Source organism: Rhinoderma darwinii, chromosome 4 (genome assembly GCF_050947455.1).
Source record: "Rhinoderma darwinii isolate aRhiDar2 chromosome 4, aRhiDar2.hap1, whole genome shotgun sequence".
Classification (NCBI taxonomy): Eukaryota; Metazoa; Chordata; class Amphibia; order Anura; family Rhinodermatidae; genus Rhinoderma; species Rhinoderma darwinii.
The window spans coordinates 320,479,295-320,495,464 of NC_134690.1; positions in this window are offsets into that span (position 1 = coordinate 320,479,295).

The following is a 16,170-nucleotide window of genomic DNA, read 5'->3' on the forward strand; positions in this document are numbered from 1 at the left end:
TTGTAAAACATAAAAAAGTGCTATAAATTAGGTATCGCCGGAATCGGACTGACCCACAGAATAAAGGTGACATGTAATTTATAACGCGTTGTGAACGCTGTATAAAAAGAACTAAAAAAAGATGCCAGAATTGCTGTTTTTTGGTCACCTTGCCTCCCAAAAAAAAAAAGGATAACAAGTCATCAAAAAGTTCCATGTAGTGGGCGTGGCCTGACTGCTGAACGGGATGGCAGTGTGAGTGCTTAGCTCCTGCACCACTAAGCAACTAAAGCGACTTTCAACGGATTTACACTCTTTACCTTTCTGCCTACACCCGGTTTACTACTTACTTACGATGCCTAGGAGAAAAAGACCGCTGAAGAAACCGGAGAAACTCCTAGATTTCTTCTTTCCCGCGACTTCGGGCAGAATCCAAAATGGTGCCGGGGAAGAGTCACGCGCGGAGTCTCTGACTTCAGAGCCTGCTCTGGAACATTCAGAGCGGAGAGAAGATGAGGATGCGGGGCACGCTAGGAGGAGTACATCCTTACCTCCTAGATCGAGATCATCAGTATTACCTCCCCGTGTCAAAGGCTTAACAGACCGACATTTATCAGGTGAAGAGGAACTTACCTCAGAACAACAGGGCGTTGTCCGACGGCGTTTACAAGATGGGAACTCGTCAACTTCCTCATCTCCTCGGCCGTGCAGTCCTTAACCACGGAGACTGAGGATACAGCTACAAGATACCCTCCTGGCACAGGTGAGAGATACACCCTCACTACCGCTGTCTGTGGCAAATGAGCTCCCTGACGGGTTTGATGATTTACCGGCTTCCAATATGGCGGTCACAGAAGCCACCATGAAACATATGTTGCAGGCCTTGCGCCAATCTCTGCAAGCGGGGTTTGCTAACCTTATACATCCTATTTCCACATCTTTGCAAGAAGTGGAGAACCGGGTTAATCATGTGGAAACCAAAATGGGGTCGTTTGCTACTTCACATAACGATCTTATAGACGCTCATTACGGCCTTGAAACAGAAGTACAACAGTTACGTGCTAAAGTCGCCGATTTGGAGGATAGATCAAGGTGCAATAACGTGAAGTTCCGAGGTATCCCTGAATCGGTTATGCCACAAAATCTGACCCTGTATATACAATCTCTGGCAAAATGCCTACTGCCTGACTGCACTCTGCAGGACTTGATTATCGATAGAGCACACCGGGTGCCACGACCTAAGCATTTAGGAGAACATGTTCCAAGAGATGTATTGGTTCGTGTCCATTTTTTCCAAACCAAGGAAAACCTGATGTACGCGGCTAGAAAGATGAATAGCCTGCCGGAGCCTTATCAGATGGTCACTCTATCGTCTGCAACCTTGCAACTTCGACGCCAACTATCCCGTATTACTTCTGCATTGAGAGATCAGAAAATTTTATATAAATGGGGTTTCCCGGTTTGCCTGCTCATCACCCGAAATAATGTTCTACACATCATTAGAATGATGGAAGAAGGCTCTGCTTTACTACACCAATGGAGGATTCCGCTTTCATCAAGGCATGCTCCTCTGCCAACATCTCCTAAACGTATCACGGATGGATGGCGTGTTGCTGGCTCTCCAAAGCACCCACACCGTTGAGGTACTTTCGCTATATTACAGGTGCTTCCTCGGGATGGTTCCCCCGAGTCTTGAGGAAACTCACTGACTGTTCTAACCCCCTTTCTTATAAGACGGCTATAATGCTGTTATGGTCTACCAAAATTTTGTTTTATTGCTGGTATATCAGCTTGTTTCTCTATATGTTTGTCTATCTTTCCTTGTTAGTCATTATGTGGAATGATGCATCAACAAATTTTTTCTTCATGGCTGTAATTGCAATGTGGTATAGTGATGATGAGAATAGTAGGTTATCATGTAATATCAAGCTCAAATGTGAATATTCAGAATTTCACTATGCACTTATTGACACATCCCAATGGTGTTAAAAATTGCATCCCTTAATGTGAAAGGTCTTAATAGTCTGCAAAAGAGAGCATATATGTGGGCAGAAGCCCGTGATTTGTCATGTGATGTTTTCTGCATTCAAGAAACGCATATTATCCAGAAAGATGCGTTTAGGATTAAACACCCTAACTTCCCAGTAATATACCAATCGCACTACGCCTCTAAATCCAGAGGGGTTCTACTAGCTGTAAAAAATACCATAGCATTCCAACTTATCCAGGAGAAAATAGATACTGCAGGCCGATATATTATTTTGGTATGTTCTCTCAATAATGTCATTTATACAGTGGTGTCGGTTTATGCTCCTAATAAGGGACAAATTCGCTTCTTTAATAAGGTATTACGCCTCATATCTAAAGTGAGACAGGGAAAACTCCTTATATGTGGTGATTTCAACACGATAATGGATACGAACCTGGATACTACCTCTAGAGTGAGAAGACAACCCAACTCATTGGGTGAGAGTTTATGGAAGGCGGAATTATACGATGCCTGGCGTGTTTTACATAGCACGGGGAGGGATTACTCTTATTTTTCTGTGGTTCATAATAGTTATTCTAGGCTGGACATGTTTTTGGTAGACAGAGCATTATTGTTCATGTCTAAATCTTCTACCATTGAAACTATCACATGGTCTGACCATGCGGCTATCACACTACACATAGAAGAAAAACATAAAGCTCCAGACACCTATCTCTGGCGCTGCAATCCATACCTTCTTTCTCATTCTGCACATAAATCTACGATAGAACGTGACCTCAGGGAATTTTTCAGTTTAAATGCCCCTTCTGTTACTAACTCAGATATCCTATGGAATGCTCATAAAGCATATATTAGAGGAACTTTCATTAAACTCGGACATAGAGACAGGAGGGAACAGACAAAACGGACAATGGCCCTTATAGAAAATATTAAACAGCTAGAAATATTAAATAAAACCCAACAAACCTCAGATCACGCTGAGAAACTCATGGATCTCAGACATCAATTAAGAGAGTGCCTACTACAAAAATATGAGAAGAAGGTTAGGAAGACTAATTCCTACTATTACTCTCAAAACAATAAAGCGGGTAAACTATTGGCCTCTAGACTTAAACGGCAATATACGAAAGCCAGAATCCCATTTCTATTAACAGAGGGAGCAAAGGGAAAGGTGTATGACCCGAGAGAAATTGCTAACAAATTTAAGACTTATTACTCGTCGCTTTACAATTTAAAGGAGGACCCTGAATCCCCTCAGGTGACGGAAGACAACATTCAGAAATTCTTACAATCTATTAATCTCCCGACTTTGACCTTAGAACAACTGTCCACCCTTAACTGTCCCATTACTGACGCAGAAATTTTGACTGTAATTAAAAAACTTCCTTTGGGGAAATCACCAGGCCCTGATGGGTTAACAAACGAATATTATAGAACATTCCAAAATATCCTTATTAAATATCTTAGACAGACATACCAAGACGCGAGTCTACAGGGAAGATTCCCCAAAGAGAATCAATCCGCACTGATAGTTACCCTTCCCAAACCAGGAAAGAGCCCAGACGTTCCCCAAAACTTTCGACCTATTTCGCTGTTAAATACTGATTTGAAGATATATGCTAAATTGCTAGCGTCTAGATTAGCTCCACTTTTACCGAATCTGATTAAAGAAGACCAAGTGGGATTTATAAAAGGTAGGCAAGCTACTGATAATACTAGAAGGGTACTAAATATCACTATCTATCTATCCACACGAGAGATACCTGCAATTTTACTTTCGCTCGACGCCGAAAAGGCTTTCGACCGCATGAATTGGATGTATGCCTTTTCCGTGTTGAAGCGGATGGGCTTCTCGGGACATATTCTATCCGCAATTCAAGCTTTATACTCAGACCCTTCGGCCAGGGTATTTACGAATGGCTCTTTATCAGACGAATTCCCCATTACTAATGGTACCAGGCAGGGATGCCCTTTATCCCCTCTCATTTTTGTACTATCTATTGAACCACTTGCGCAGGTTATACGGGAAGACAGCTTTGTAAAAGGTATACGAATTGGAGATCGTACGCATGTTATATCTTTATATGCGGATGACGTTATACTTACAATGAAGGCCCCGGAAATATCGTTAAAGAGAACTCTTGATATTATCAAGGAATTTGGGAATATCTCAGGATATAAATTGAACGAGCAGAAATCACAGATACTACCTTTTCACATAACCCCTGATCGACTCTCTATTTTGAAACATAGATTCCCTCTGGACTGGCAATCAGAGGGTATACAGTATTTGGGCCTCACGTTAACGGTTTCACACCAAAAACTCTATAGAGCTAACTATCTGCCACTCCTAGAAGCTATGTCCACTGAAGCATGTCGACTTTCAGCATATGAAGTTTCGTGGATTGGCAGAATAGCGGCTTTTAAAATGCTCCTATTACCGAGACTTCTTTATCTATTCAGAACACTCCCTATTGACGTCCCAGGATCCTTTTTTACTTCCATACGTCGGGTTGTTTCTTCTTCTTTCAGTCTACTACAACCCACACCACCGACTTGCCTTGAGATGGAGGCAAATCGGTGATGAAATCCATAGAGATATGGGTCCAAGGTCTCTGGGGAACGGGCAAAGAACATAGTAAGCCCGCTGGTCGGGACCTGGGAGTCTTGGACCTAGCACAAACTTCACAAGCGGCGACGTAGGCCACCAATAGTTTCTGGCAATGAGGTGATTGGTACCCAGGATGCCTGGATGGCCAGATAGTGCAGAGTCATGATTTTCCCTAAGTACCCTTAGCCGGCATTGCAGGGGAACAAACAGCTTGTTCTCAGGAAGGTTCCTGGGAGCTGAACCTTGATCAGCCGCAATTTCAGAGACTAAATCAGAATCAATAGAGGAAATGATTATACCTGAAGGCAAAACACAAGCAGGATCTTCTTCCGAAGGAGGGCTGGCCATGAAGCTACGCAACAGTGCATCAGCCTTAATATTTTTAGACCCAGCCCTATAGGTCACCAAAAAGTTGAATCTGGTAAAAAATAACGCCCATCGAGCTTGTCTCGTGTTTAGCCTCCGGGCAGATTCTAGGAAAACCAGATTCTTGTGTTCGGTAAGGACCGTAACCTGGTGCCTAGCCCCCTCCAGGAAGTGGCGCCACTCTTCAAATGGCCATTTAATGGCTAAGAGTTTGCGGTTGCCAATATCATAGTTACTCTCAGTGGGCGAAAACTTCCTGGAGAAGTAGGCACAGGGGCGGAGATGGGTGAGGGACCTGGTACCCTGGGACAAGACAGCACCCACTCCCACCTCGGACGCGTCAACCTCCACGATAAATGGCTCCATTTGGTTAGGCTTAACCAGCACTGGGGCCGAGATAAAGCTCTTCTTAAGGACCTCAAAAGCCTGGACAGCCTCAGGAGGCCAGTGGAGGAGATCAGCACCTTTGCGAGTGAGATCCGTAAGAGGCTTAGCGATGACCGAGAAGTTAGCAATAAGTCTCCTGTAATAATTAGCGAACCCCAGGAAGCACTGTAACGCCTTCAGGGAGGCAGGTTGGACCCATTCCGCCACAGCCTGGACCTTGGCGGGGACCATGCGGAATTCATGAGGAGTGAGGATTTGACCCAAAAACTATATCTCCTGCACCCCAAACACACATTTTTCGGTCTTAGCAAAAAGTTTGTTTTCCCGAAGGGCCTGGAGCACCTTCCTGACATGCTCAATGTGGGAGGACCAGTCCTTGGAAAACACAAGTATGTCATCAAGGTACACTACAAGAAATACCCCCAGGTAGTCTCTTAAAACCTAATTTATGAAATTCAGGATGACCGCGGGAGCATTACACAACCCAAAGGGCATGACGAGGTATTCGAAATGACCTTCGGGCGTGTTAAACGCAGTCTTCCACTCATCCCCCTCTTTGATGCGGATAAGGTTATAAGCCCCCGTAGATAAAACTTAGAGAACCATTGGGCCCCCTGAACCTGATTGAAGAGATCAGGAATCAAAGGAAGGGGATACTGGTTCCTTACAGTGACGTTATTCAAGTTCCGGTAGTCAATGCATGGCCTAAGACCACCATCCTTCTTCCCTACGAAGAAGAATCCAGCACCTACCGGAGAAGTAGAGGGGCGAATGTAACCCTTGGCCAGGTATTCCTGGATATACTCTCTCATGGCTTCACGTTCGGGACAAGAGAGATTAAATATCCTACCATTAGGGAGCTTAGCTCCTGGTACCAATTCAATTGCGCAAACATGAGGTGGTAACACTTCGGAGGCCTCTTTAGAGAAAACATCAGCGAAGTCCTGAACAAACTCAGGTAGAGTGTTCACCTCCTCAGGGAGAGAAATAGAATTAACAGGAAAACATGACGTCATGCATTCATTACCCCATTTGGTAAGATCCCCAGTATTCCAGTCAAAAGTGGGATTATGCAACAGCAACCAGGGAAGACCTAAAACAAAATCGGACAATAATCCCTGCATCACCAGTAAAGAGCACTGCTCCAAATGCATGGAGCCAACAAGGAGTTCAAAACCAGGGGTATGCTGTGTAAAATAACCATTGGCAAGAGGAGTGGAGTCGATACCCACTACCGGGACAGGTTTAGGCAAATCAATCAATGGCATAGCTAGAGACATAGCAAATTCCACAGACATAATATTAGCAGAAGACCCTGAATCCACAAAGGCACTGCCGGTAGCAGACCTACCACCAAAAGAGACCTGAAAGGGAAGCAAGATTTTATTACGTTTCATATTTATGGGAAATACCTGTGCGCCCAAGTGACCTCCCCGATGGTCACTTAGGCGCGGAAGTTCTTCCGGCTGCTTATTTTTACGCCTAGGACAATTGTTCACTTGATGCTTGTCATCCCCACAGTAGAAGCCGAGACCATTCTTCCTGCAGAACTCTCTACGCTGTTGGGGGGACACGGAGGCCTCGAGTTGCATAGGTACCTCCGAGTCTTCCGTGGAAGAACGAAGCAACGGAACCTCGGGAGGCATCAAGGGGGAGTCAGAGGAGAAAACACAAACACGTTCAAGTCGTCGTTCCCTGAGATGTCGGTCAAGTCGTACCGCTAAAGCCATAACCTGATCTAGGGAGTCAGAAGAGGGATAGCTAACTAGCAGGTCTTTCAGGGTGTTCGACAGACCCAATCTAAACTGGTACCTTAAGGCAGGGTCATTCCACCGAGAAGCTACCCACCACTTCCTAAAGTCAGAACTATACTCCTCAACAGGTCTCTTACCCTGACGTAAGGTCACCAGCTGACTCTCGGCAAAGGCAGTCTTGTCAGTCTCGTCATAAATGAGCCCGAGAGCAGAAAAGTAAAGATCAACGGAGGAAAGTTCAGGGGCGTCAGGAGCCAAGGAGAAGGCCCATTCTTGCGGCCGTCCTGGAGCCGGGACATAATTATACCCACCCGCTGGCTCTCAGAACCAGAGGAGTGGGGCTTTAAGCGAAAATAGAGCCTACAACTCTCCCGAAAGGAGAAAAAAGTCTTCCGGTCCCCTGAGAACCGGTCAGGCAACTTGAGGTGGGGTTCAAGAGTTGAGGTGAGGGGCACTACCAGGGTAGCATCAGGCTGGTTGTCCCTCTGAGCCAGGGCCTGGACCTGTAGGGAGAGGCCCTGCATTTGCTGAGCCAGGGTCTCAAGGGGGTCCATAGTAGTGTCAGGGACCAGGGTAGACTAGGTATATGGGCTTGTGATTATGTAATGTCGGGGTAGGGAAACAGACAAGTGAGCCCTAATCTACCCGCCACTCAGTCCCTGCCTACTTGCAACGACCCGCCCTAGGCGACGGGGTACAACTGGGCGACGGTCCCTACACTCAATAGGTGCACGACAGACAAACATACATGGGTACAAAGAAGCCAGGGAAATTGGGTAGTTGCCCACGGGAACACCGTGAGCAACAAGCGAGGTGAACGAGCCGAGTCAAACCAGGAGATGAGCGAGGTAGAAAAACGCAGAGCAGAAGAGTGGTCAGAAAAGCCAAGGTCAATCACAAGCAGAGGATCAGTAGTTCAAGAAGCTGCAGCAGGGCCAGGAAACAAACAGAGAAGAATCACAAGCAAAGGAGGAACAGGAAAGGCAGGTATAAATAGACAGAGGGCGTGAGCTAGCTCCGTCTGGCCAGGCTGTGATAGGCTCTCCCACTCCTAAGCCTGCCATCCTGGGTGGTGGAAGATGGAGTCAGTCTCACAGACATAGAAGCAGGTGCAGACTGATTACCTATGGGCGTCGACACAGAAGTTGTGTCTGGCAGATCCTTTACACCAATCCCAGCAAAATCTGTACTCCAAAAGCAAATGGCGCTCCTTCCCTTGCTTTACAAGCGTTGGGGTGTTTTTTTTTCATTTATTTGTGAAGAAAATGAAAAGTTTTCAGCTAAAACTATGTCTTATTGAAGAAAAATATTTTTTTTTATTTTCACTGCCCAATTCTAATAAAATCTATGAAACACCTGTGGGGTCAAAATGCTGACTACACGCCTAGATGAATTCTTCAAGGGGTGTAGTTTCGTGAATCTAGTCACTTTTGGGGAGTTTCCACTGTACTGGTACCTTAGGAGCTTTGCAAAAGTGACATGGTGTCAAGAAACCAATCCAGCAAAATCTGTGCTCAAAAAGCCAAATGGTGCTGGGGCATGGCTTGGACCTGCATGAAGGCAGACGTGTGACCGAGAGCTCCGTGGCTGTGAAGCTTAAAACGGCTTAAATAAACCCTAATTTAGATACTTACTCTCTCTCCCGGTACATGGGGACGTCTTCTGACTAATTGTCAACTTGAAGGTGTGTGATTGGTGGTGGACAGGGGCTGGCTCGGCTTTAACACGGCTCAGCGTCACAGAGGTGATACACGAGGTGCTTCTGCTCGGGCTTAGGCCTTTCTAAAGAGTCTGCAGGCAGTAGCATAACAGTCGCGGAACACTCAACTCCTGGTGTGTCACGAGGGAACGGCATTTCATGTGGACGGGAGACATTGCAGATTTATGTATAGCCGCTGGCTTTTAAGACGCAGCTCAGACCGGAGGTGAGGAGTTCAGAGAGGAGGACTTGCCATCTTGACTGTCCCGTTCTCCGGAGGTATGTAACAAGGCTGCTCAGTGCTAGTCAGGAGGGATTTAGCAGCTTCATACAGACTTTTCATAGACAGCCCATAGACAGTCCGTCTCTTGGTTACCTCTCAACTGTAACCTAGAAAGCATTTACCGAAGCGGTGGACTATATTGGCGGGAAAAGACGCCATTTTCCTCCTCCCTTCTCCTCAATTTGTAAAGCTGCGGATCATGCATGTCCCCAGCCCTATCCTCTGATAAAGTTCTCCAAAATTGTGGATAAAAACACAGAGAGGAAATTTCTTAGTATTTCTTTATTCAACCTGTTAACATAGTTCATAATGGGCGGCACTACAAAGAAAAAGGACCAGAAATCCAAACCCACTAAACTCACAGAGTTTTTTGCAACCTCTCCTTCCCGGCAAGGATGTGCGCAGAGACGACTGTCGTTACCACCTTCGTCTCCTGCTTCTTCCTCCAGAGCAGAGTCATTCAACAACGACATAGGGGGAGAATCTGATATACATCCAGTATTGGAAACTACAATTAAAAAGTTATTGAATTCTTTGAGGGACTCTATACAATCTGACTTCAAAAGCATCTTGGGGGAGCTGAAGACAGACATTCTAACCATAGCTTCTCGCACGGACCATATTGAGCATAAAATCGAAACCTTTGCTACATCGCATAATTTGCTGATAGATGCGAATTCAACACTGGAGGAGGAGGTTCAGAGGTTATCCAACAAAGTTTTGGATCTTGAGGATAGATCACGCCGGAATAATGTGAGAATTAGGGGTATTCCGGAATCGGTGATCCCGGAGCAACTCTCTCCATATTTAACGGATCTCATGGCTATGGTATTACCTAAAAAAAAGACCTTGGATATGACTATAGATAGGATTCATCGTATTCCTAAACCGAGACATATTGCGGCTCATCTCCCGAGAGATTCCATCGCTAGGATTCATTTTTATCACATAAAAGATGAATTTCTTAGGGCTCTGAAAACCTCTCCAGAACTGCCGGAACGTTTCAAAGAAATTTCAATTTATCCAGACCTGTCAGCAACTACTATGCTAAGGCGTAGAGAATATATGCCCTTAACCAAAATTCTACGGGATAAAGGAATCCTCTACAAATGGGGATTTCCGGGGAAGCTCATTGTTTCTAGGAATGGCAGTACACATGTATGTACTTCACCAGATGCAGCGAAAGAATTACTTCAAGAATGGGGGTTTATCACGTCACCCTCACAGAGCCCTCGCCGCCGAGAGGATTCCCGTCCAGAGGTGATCACTCCATTGTGGTCAGAAAAAATCAGCCGATCTAGGAAAAGATCGGGAGACTGATATACAGATAATTATATGATGTTAAATGTATAAAAGCTTCACTCTTCATCGGTATTCTTGGTAGAAGGTAGTGGAGGTATTCACATTTGCCTAAGGAAGGGCAGGTCTTACTGACGTTGCCTCCTATTTTTCCCTGAAAGAGGGAAATACTATGTTGTTGTATCACTTATGCAATCTGTTAGATTGGAAAGTGTTTTGTTTCTACATTGTAATTTGCTTTGTTTTATTTTTCGGCCTCCTTACTTAGTCATAATGGGTCTTAAGTTTTTGTCAATTAATGCACATGGGCTAAACTCACCTTATAAACGCTCTATGGTATGGAAGGAAGCAAGCAATTCTAAATGTGATGTAGTATGCATTCAAGAGTCACACTTACGTACTAAAGATGCTCATCTCCTTAAACACTCAAAATTTCCTAATGTTATTTCAGCTACCAATACTGTGAAAAAAGCAGGTGTTACTATTGCAATTAAAAATTCGGTACAGTTCGAGAATATTGCGTCTTTGTTAGACCCTTTAGGTAGATATATAATTCTGGTCTGCAAACTGGATTCAGTTATGTATACTATAGCTTCTCTATATGCTCCTAATAAACGACAAATTCCGTTTATTACTAAAATTCTTACTAAAGTTAAAACTATGCAACAAGGCGGTTTACTAATTTGTGGGGATTTTAATATGGTCATGCATAATAGATTAGATAGATCTAATCCAGGGAAGGGCAGGGGTTTGGATAGAGAAGCTTTGGTATCAGGGGAATATTTACACGATGTATGGCGTTATCAGCACGCATCTGAAAGAGATTTCACTTTTTTTTCGGCACCTCATAAAGCGTATTCTCGGATAGATTTTTCTTGGTCGATAGAGAGATTTTATTAAATTCTGAAAAAACTGACATTGGGGTTATCACCTGGTCGGATCATGCCCCCATATCCTTAACCCTGAATGCAAAATATAGTCTGCCTCCTAGAGCCCCATGGAAACTAAACACGTTTCTCTTGAAGTCTCGACGTAATCAAGATTCTATACGCGCAGCATTAAAGAGTTCTTTGAAATAAACTCTCCCTCTGCTTCCCCAGAAACGGTGTGGTGTACTCATAAGGCTTTCGTGAGAGGTCTTTTTATACAACAGGCGGCTAGAGCAAAGAGAGATAGGAACAAAGAATTGGATCTGCTATTAACAGCAATTAAGGTTAATGAATCCTTGATGAAATCCAACCCTACGCTAGCTACAGGAGAGACTCTGCGAGAGTTTAAGAGATAAACTACAGATCTTGAATTTATTCCAATATGATAAAAATTTGAAACGCCTCAAAATGAACTTTTACGCACAAGGAGATAGGCCTGGTAAACTTCTAGCGAAGAGAGTAAAAGTTCAAATAGCCAGATTAAAAATTCAATATTTATCCCTTCAGAATGGACAAAAGGTGTGTGATCCTCAAAAGATTGCAGATTCCTTCACAGACTATTACAGTCGATTATATAATCTGAAGGAGGATTCTTCTTTACCCCAGGTTTCGCCAGATCTAATTAAAGAGTTCCTGTCTAAAATTAATCTCTCTCAACTATCTAAGGAACAAATAGTTAGCCTGAATGAACCAATTTCATAGATTGAAATAAATAAGGTAATGAAGGGTTTAAAGCTAAACAAAGCCCCAGGCCCAGACGGACTCCCTAATGAGTATTTTAAAATGTTTGATGAAATACTTCTCCCGTATATGTCTAAAACATATAATGAGTTGCTAGCCAAACAGGCTCCTCCAGCGGAAATGCTTCAGGTGATTTTGATAACTCTCCCTAAACCTGGTAAATCGACGGACAGACCAGAAAACTTTCGTCCAATTTCTCTGCTAAATAGTGACATCAAAATTTTTTCAAAACTACTGGCGATGCGAATTCATGAATGCCTGCCATCTTTGGTCTCCCTGGACCAGGTGGGATTTGTGAAAGGCCGCCAGGCTAGAGATGGCACCAGACGACTAATTAGACTTGATTCAAATAGCATATGATTCGTCAGAACCCACAGTTGTCCTTTCGTTAGATGTGGAAAAAGCATTTGATCGGGTACAGTGGTGTTTTTTAGAAGCTGTATTAGATAAATTTGGATTTCACTCTTTTATTAAACAGGCGGTCCTCTCCCTCTATTCCAATCCCTCAGCTCTGGTGTATACATCTGGGTTTTTATCCAAACCATTTTTTATAAGTAATGGCACTCGTCAGGGTTGCCCTCTGTCCCCCCTGATTTTTGACTTATGTATGGAACCCTTTGCGGAAATGATTAGAACATCGCCATATATATCAGGTATTATTGCAGGGGGAAGAGAACATAAAATTGGTCTCTATGCGGATGATGTGGTTCTTATTTGTCAGTCACCTATGTCCTCCTTAGCTGAAATAACTAAGATTATAACCCGTTATTCTGAGATGTCATATTATAAACTGAACGTATCAAAATCCCTGCTAATGCCCATTCATATTCCTCCTATAATGAAACCGCTTCTCTCTAGCTTTAATTTTATTTGGGCAAATGAAGGTATACCATATCTGGGTATAATATTGACTCCTCATCCATCTATGGTTATGAACACAAATTATACAGCGCTCCTCTCCCAATTAACGAAAGATTGTAATAGATTGGATAAATTTCAATTGTCATGGATGGCCAGGATTAACATAGTAAAAATGCTACTTCTACCCAAATATTTATACTATTGTAGGACAATTCCTTATTTAATATCGTCCCCGTTAGTGTCACGACTACAAACGATACTTATGAAATTCATTTGGAATAATAAGAGAGCGAGAGTGGCTAAGCATCTATTGTTTCAAAGGGGGAAATATGGAGGATTGGGAGTTCCAAACTTAAAAGCGTATAATGTAGCGGCCATTATGAATCAGATGAAACCAAGTTTGAGTTTTTCTGAACAACCTCTGTGGTCTCAATTAGAAGATGCAATGTTTCCTACATTGATAATGAAGCATTTTATGGTTAGCTGCGTATTTAGGGGCTAAAACACCACCTATGCCCTTGCAGTCAATGTCGGACTCACTACAGGTGTGGAGAGCATATGTATGTAAAGAAAAATGGATCAATGTGCCATTGACTCAAATTCCAATCCAAATTATTGCAATCTTTCTCCCTCACATCTCGATTACTCCATGGATGGAAGCTGGTGTGGGGTGGATTTCTGATTTTTTTGAAGGGCGTACGTTTAAATCTTTTGAAAATCTTGTAACTACCTATAACATTCCCTCTAGATATTTTTTTCAATACCTTCAAATGCGACATCTAATGCAGTCCATAAAGTTTCCATCGGCTCCAGAAAATATTGGTGCCTTCCATAAATTCATGTCGATTGGGTCAGGTCATAGCAAAGGACTGGCATGTAGTTATGACCTTATTCTTAAGATGGGGAAAGGTGGAAAGGCAGTGTATATGACTAAATGGGAGGGGGAATTGGGGACTTCCTTCTCAATTGAGCAATGGATTAAAGCTTCTACATGGCCAGCTAAACTGTCCAAATGTGTGAACCATATGGAATTAATGAAGAAGATTCATCTCGGATGGTACCTCTCTCCTTCTAGGATGTTGCACATATTTCAGGGGTCTTCCAGAATGTGCTGGAGGGGGTGCGGTCTCACGGGATCTTAATTACATATGTGGTGGTCGTGTCCTGTTATTGCTTCTTTATGGAAAGATACATTTAAGCTAATTTCAGAGGTATCAGATTCAAAAGTTAATATCAATCCTCCTCTAGCAATTCTAGACATTTCACTTGATGATATTTCTCCTGATAAGAGAGTGGTCACACACCATATTCTAATTGCTACCAGATTAGCCATAGCTTGGTCATGGAAGTCCCAGATTTCTCCCAAGATTTCGGAAGTTATTCAGAGGGTAAATATGCAATGTCATTATGAGATATCTTTACTCTCACAAGTTCATACTCATCAACGTGTTTGGGTGTCATGGGAAAGGTGGGTACAGTCTAAATATTTCAAGTGATGTAACAGAATTGATTTCCATAGGGGTTTTTGTTCCTTGGAGGCACTGTTTATTTCCATGTTTGGATTTACATGTAACAAAGTCAGATCTCGAAATGTTTAGAGATCTTCAATACATGTTATGTTTTGTGTTGGAAAATTCAAATAAAAATCTATTGAATTAAAAAAGCCAAATGGTGCTCCTTCCCTTCTGATCCTTGCCGTGTGCCCAAACAGCAGTTTGTGACCACAAATGGGATATTTCCGTACTCCAGAGAAGTTGCTTTACAAATGTTGGGGTTCTTTTATTCCTTTATTTGTTGAGAAAATGAAAAATGTTGAGCTAAAGCTACGTTCTACTGGAGAAAAAAGGATTTTCTTTATCTTCACTGCCCAATTCTAATGAAATCTATGAAACCCCTGTGGGGTCAAAATGCTCAATACACCCTTAGATGGATTCTTCAAGGGGTGTAGTTTCCTAAATGGGGTAACTTTTTTGGCGTTTTCACTGTTTTGGTCCCTTAGGGGCTTTGCAAATGCGATGTGTTCTCCGCAAATCACTCCTGCTAAATTTGAGCTCCAAAAGCCAAATGGCGCTCTTTCCCTTCTAAGCCCTGCCCTGTGTCCAAACAGCCGTTTATGACCACATGTGGGGTATTGTTTTACTCGGGAGAAATTGCTTTACAAATGTAGTGGTGCATTTTCTCCTTTAGTCCTTGTGGAAATTAGAAAAAATTTGCTAAACCTACATTTTCTTTGAAAGAATGTAGATTTTCATTTTCACAGCCTACTTCCAATAATTTCTGAAAAAAACCTGTGGGGTCAAAATGCTCACTATACCCTTAGATGCTTTCCTCAAGGGGTATAGTTTTCAAAATCGGGTCACTTTTGGGGGATTTCCACTGTTTTGGCACCGCCAGAGCCTTTCAAAGCTGACATGGTGCCTAAAATATTTTCTAATAAAAAGGAGGCCCCAAATTCCTCTAGATGCTCCTTTGCTTCTGAGGCCTGTGCTTCAGTCGATAAGTGCACTAGGGCCACATGTGGAGTATTTCTAAAAACTGCAGAATCTGGGCAATAGATATTGAGTTGCATTTTGCTGGTAAAACTTTCTGTGTTACAAACAAAATAGATGAAAAATGTATTTCTGCAAAAAAATAATAAATTAGAAAATTTCACATCTACTTTGCCTTAATTCCTGTGAAATGTCTAAAGGGTTAAGAAACTTTCTAAATGCTGTTTTGAATACTTTGAGGGGTTAAGTTTTTTTAATGTTTTGACTTATCGGGGGTTTATAATATATAAGGCCCTAAAATCTGCTTCACAACTGAACTGGCCCTCTGTAAAAATAGCCTTTTGAAATTTTCTTGAAAATATGAGAAATTACTGCTAAAGTTCTAAGCCGTGTAACGTCCTAGAAAAATAAAAGGATGTTCAAAAAACAATGCCAATCTAAAGTAGACATATGGGGGATGTTAATTAGCAACAATTTTGTGTGGTATTACTATCTGTCTTACAAGCAAATACATTTAAATTTAGAGAAATGCAAATTTTTGCAATTTTTCATAAAATTTTGGCGTTTTTCACAATTAAATACTGAATGTATTGAGCAAATTTTACCAGTAACATAAGTTCAATGTGTCACGAGAAAACAGTCTCAGAATCGCTTGGATAGGTAAAGGCATTCCGAAGTTATTACCACATAAAGTGAAACATGTCAGATTTGAAAAAATTGTCCTGAAGGCCAAAACAGGCTGTGTCCTTAAGGGGTTAAGGGCCAGCGCTAATTTTAAATCC